Source organism: Neoarius graeffei, chromosome 15 (genome assembly GCF_027579695.1).
Source record: "Neoarius graeffei isolate fNeoGra1 chromosome 15, fNeoGra1.pri, whole genome shotgun sequence".
In the NCBI taxonomy this organism is placed as follows: Eukaryota; Metazoa; Chordata; class Actinopteri; order Siluriformes; family Ariidae; genus Neoarius; species Neoarius graeffei.
In genome coordinates this window covers 46,671,822-46,677,295 of record NC_083583.1, presented here as the reverse complement: position 1 = coordinate 46,677,295, position 5,474 = coordinate 46,671,822, and positions in this window count along the sequence as shown.

Below are 5,474 nucleotides of genomic sequence, written 5' to 3'. Positions count from 1 at the left end.
TAGGGTCGTTGTCTTGCTGCATGACCCACCTTCTCTTGAGATTCAGTTCATGGACAGATGTCCTGACATTTTCCTTTAGAATTCGCTGGTATAATTCAGAATTCATTGTTCCATCAATGATAGCAAGCCATCCTGGCCCAGATGCAGCAAAACAGGCCCAAACCACGATACTACCACCACCATGTTTCACAGATGGGATAAGGTTCTTATGCTGGAATGCAGTGTTCCAAAAAGTTATATTTTGGTCTCATCTGTCCACAAAACATTTTTCCAGTAGCCTTCTGGCTTGTCCACGTGATCTTTAGCAAACTGCAGATGAGCAGCAATGTTCTTTTTGGAGAGCAGTGGCTTTCTCCTTGCAACCCTGCCATGCACACCATTGTTGTTCAGTGTCCTCCTGATGGTGGACTCATGAACGTAAACATTAGCTAATGTGAGAGAGGCCTTCAGTTGCTTAGAAGTTACCCTGGGGTCCTTTGTGACCTCTCCAACTATTGCATGCCTTGCTGTTGGAGTGATCTTTGTTGGTCAACCACTCCTGGGGAGGGTAACAATGGTCTTGAATTTCCTCCATTTGTACACAATCTGTCTGACTGTGGATTGGTGGAGTCCAAACTCTTTAGAGATGGTTTTGTAACCTTTCCCAGCCTGATGAGCATCAACAACGCTTTTTCTGAGGTCCTCAGAAATCTCCTTTGTTCGTGCCATGATACACTTCCACAAACATGTGTTGTGAAGATCAGACTTTGATAGATCCCTGTTCTTTAAATAAAACAGGGTGCCCACTCACACCTGATTGTCATCCCATTGATTGAAAACACCTGACTCTAATTTCGCCTTCAAATTAACTGCTAATCCTAGAGGTTCACATACTTTTGCCACTCACAGATATGTAATATTGGATCATTTTTCTCAAGAAATAAATGACCAACTATAATATTTTTTGTTTCACTGGGTTCTCTTTATCTACTTTTAGGACTTGTGTGAAAATCTGATGATGTTTTAGGTCATACTTGTGCAAAAATATCAAAAATTCTAAAGGGTTCACAAACTTTCAAGCACGACTGTATAGGGCCATAAAAGCTAGAACAAATAGACTCAAGAACAGCTTCTACCCAACTGCCATATGAGCTCTAAATTCGAAACATCAGGTCAGGGTTCACTAACCTGCTCTTAGTGTCCATGTCTTTTTATACTGTGCAATAAGGGATTTGTGCACTGTTTCCTGTTGAATGTAGTTGTGTGTGTGTGTTTGACTGTTTTTATAATTTTTACAGTGTTTTTAAGTTTTAGGGTTTTTTTAATATTAGTTTGTTAGTTTATTAGTTAGGGTGGCACGGTGGTGTAGTGGTTAGCACTGTCGCCTCACAGCAAGAAGGTCCGGGTTCGAGCCCCGTGGCTAGCGAGGGCCTTTCTGTGCGGAGTTTGCATGTTCTCCCCGTGTCCGCGTGGGTTTCCTCCGGGTGCTCCGGTTTCCCCCACAGTCCAAAGACATGCAGGTTAGGTTAACTGGTGACTCTAAATTGACCGTAGGTGTGAATGTGAGTGTGAATGGTTGTCTGTGTCTATGTGTCAGCCCTGTGATGACCTGGCGACTTGTCCAGGGTGTACCCCGCCTTTCGCCCGTAGTCAGCTGGGATAGGCTCCAGCTTGCCTGCGACCCTGTAGAACAGGATAAAGCGGCTAGAGATAATGAGATGAGATGATTTTATTAGTTTGTTAGTTTACTGTTGTCTCTGTGAGTTTGACTGTTTTTATAATTTTTATATAGTTTAAGTTTTAGCTTCATTTAAATCCTTTTATTACTTTGTTTTGCACTGATGAGGATTGCAGTCCAGTTTCGTTGTACATGTTGCAATTACAATAAAGATATTCTATTCTATTCTATTCTATTCTATTCTATTCTATCATACACTATCATGGGCTTGTTATAATGTGAGTGAGTGGGTGAGTGAGTGAATGCGAGAATCAGTAAAATGTGCAGTTTTGGATTCAATCAGGTCAAATTTAGCAAATGGAGCATTCTTCCTTTCATTATCAGTACTGCTTATCCATCAGGGAACCTGGAGCTGACTTCAAGTGGTAGAGTACACTCTGGAAAGGTCGGCTGTCTATCACAGGACTAAAAGAGACAAACAATCATTCACACCTACGGACAGTTTAAAGTCACCAGTTGACCCAATCCGGATGTCTTTGGACGGAAACACATCAAGACAGAACATGCAAATTCCACACAAAGGCTCAGCCATGAGGTTCGAACCCAGAACCTTCTTGCTGTGAGGCAATCGTGCCAACCACTGCATCACCATGCTGCTAGAGCATACTTGTGCTTGTTAAATATTTGAAGAGACACACCTAGAATAACAGCACATAATAGAAATGTATTGTATCGTACTTAAGCCACTTTAATACCCCATATTATTTCATTACTTTAACCTACAGTGGGTAACGTTGCTGCCTCACAGATCCAGGCTTCCCAGTTTGATCCTGAGCTCAGGTTACTGTCTGTATGGAGTTTCTGTGCATGTTCTCCCAGTGTCTGTATGAGTTTCCTCTGAGTTCTCTGGTTTCCTTTGACCTCCCAAAAACATGAATGTAATTGGACTGGCTATGTGGTATAAACGAGTATGTGAATGGGTCACTCAGTACACATCACCTCTATCCTCCATAACCTCTGGATCCCTGTTCCAATCGCATCCAATATAAAATTCTTCTGTTTACATTTAAAGCACTCCATGGCTACTCTCCTCATTGCAATCTTAGATCTTCCTCTTCTGGTCTGTTTTCTGTCCCATAATTTAGACTGACCATCATGGATTCCAAGGGCATTTAAGGTCACAGCCCACAAGCAGTGGAATTCTCCTCTCCAGTGCCTTCGTGAAGCTATTTCTCTCTCCATATCAAAACTCAACTCAAGTCTTCTCTCTTCTCTCTCTGCTATCCCTCCTTTCCTGATCACTGACTCATTTTGTCTATTCCATGGGTTGAGCCAGTCTTCATCTGCTGTCTTTTCACCCACGCTATTTGTCCATCTTATTTGTAATGATTTCCTTTTGGGCGGCACGGTGGTGTAGTGGTTAGCGCTGTCGCCTCACAGCAAGAAGGTCCGGGTTCAAGCCCCGTGGCCGGCGAGGGCCTTTCTGTGTGGAGTTTGCATGTTCTCCCCGTGTCCGCGTGGGTTTCCTCCGGGTGCTCCGGTTTCCCCCACAGTCCAAAGACATGCAGGTTAGGTTAACTGGTGACTCTAAATTGACCGTAGGTGTGAATGTGAGTGTGAATGGTTGTCTGTGTCTATGTGTCAGCCCTGTGATGACCTGGTGACTTGTCCAGGGTGTACCCCACCTTTCGCCCGTAGTCAGCTGGGATAGGCTCCAGCTTGCCTGCGACCCTGTAGAACAGGATAAAGCGGCTAGGGATAATGAGATGAGATGAAATTTCCTTTTGTTTGGTTGTTGATGGTTCTGTTTTGTTTGTGTGGTAGGGTTTTTTGTGTGTGTTTATCATTCCTCTATAAAGTGTCATTGGGTTGGTTAGAAGCGCTATATCAATTCAACTTGTTGTTGTTGTTGTTATTGTTGTTGTTTTGTGTGGGGGGGTGACCAGTGATGGAATGATATCCAGAAACAGCAGAAGAAGGTTATCCTCTGTGAATGAGTCATTTTTGCACCAGATAGTCTTTAGCTGTAACTGTTTGCTTAGAAATAACAAAAAGGAAAGTAACTTGGGGTGTGTGTGTGTGTGTGTGTGTGTGTGTGTGTGTGTGTGTGTGTGTGTGTGTGTGTGCACGTACAGTGAAACATCCATCTGCCAACACAACCATAGATGTAAAAATGATGTCCTTAAATTGACACAAATTTTATTTTAAAGAATATTATTTCCTATGGGGCGGCACGGTGGTGTAGTGGTTAGCGCTGTCGCCTCACAGCAAGAAGGTCCGGGTTCGAGCCCCGGGGCCGGCGAGGGCCTTTCTGTGCGGAGTTTGCATGTTCTCCCCGTGTCCGCGTGGGTTTCCTCCAGGTGCTCCAGTTTCCCCCACAGTCCAAAGACATGCAGGTTAGGTTAACTGGTGACTCTAAATTGACCGTAGGTGTGAATGTGAGTGTGAATGGTTGTCTGTGTCTATGTGTCAGCCCTGTGATGACCTGGCGACTTGTCCAGGGTGTACCCCGCCTTTCACCCATAGTCAGCTGGGATAGGCTCCAGCTTGCCTGCGACCCTGTAGAAGGATAAAGCGGCTAGAGATAATGAGATGAGATGAGATTATTTCCTATATTGAATAATAAAATAATAAACATCAGTTTATCACAAAAAAAGGCATTAGGCAACAGAAAAAGGCACAGAAGCATGCCGACACTTTGAACTTCATTAACAAAGAAAGATTTTATGAACCATTAAATTAAAAAGCACTCATACAAAACACCAAACCCCTAATAAGCATAATAACAGAAAAACATTTGCCTAGTAAAACATAATAAGAATAAATGTTAATATTTTATGAAGCAATACCACTTCGTTGTCATGTGCTCAGTACTAATGCAGTAAAGGCTTTCAGCTCCCTGTTCCCTGGAGTGCAAAGTAGATATGTCTGTGTTTAAAAATTGGGGCAAAACCTCAGCAGTAACAATTTTCACATTTTCTCCAGTCTTACAACACACTTTTATGTTTCAATCTCTAAAAATGCTCACTTTGCGCAACAGACTTCTTATGCTTACTGTGCAACAGGCCAAGTTGCTATTTTCAGCATATTCTATTACACTGACACTGAACTGTTTCCATTTTTAGATAGAATAAATTTGTGTAGTCATGTAGTATACTTATATTTTGCATATGTGCATGGGTTATACTGCATGTTGTATGTTGGTACCAGTGTTATTTGGACATTGTCAAATACAGTGGTGCTTGAAAGTTTGTGAACCCTTTAGGATTTTCTATATTTCTGCATAAGTATGACCTAAAACATCATCAGATTTTCACACAAGTCCTAAATGTAGATAAAGAGAACCCAGTTAAACAAAAATATTATAGTTGGTCATTTATTCATTGAGGGTGGCTATCAAAGTCTGATCTTTAGGCAACTGAGGCCTTCAGTTGCTTAGAAGTTACCCTGGGGTCCTTTGTGACCTCATCGACAAAAAGGTTTTGTAACCTTTTCCAGCCTGATGAGCATCAACAACGCTTTTTCTGAGCTCTTCAGAAATCTCCTTTCTTCGTGCCATGATACACTTCCACAAACATGTGTTGTGAAGATCAGACTTTGATAGATCCCTGTTCTTTAAATAAAACAGGGTGCCCACTCACACCTGATTGTCATCCCATTGATTGAAAACACCTGACTCGAATTTCACCTTCAAATTAACTGCTAATCCTAGAGGTTCACATACTTTTGCCACTCACAGATATGTAATATTGGTGCGGCACGGTGGTGTAGTGGTTAGCACGGTCGCCTCACAGCAAGAAGGTCCTGGGTTCGAGAC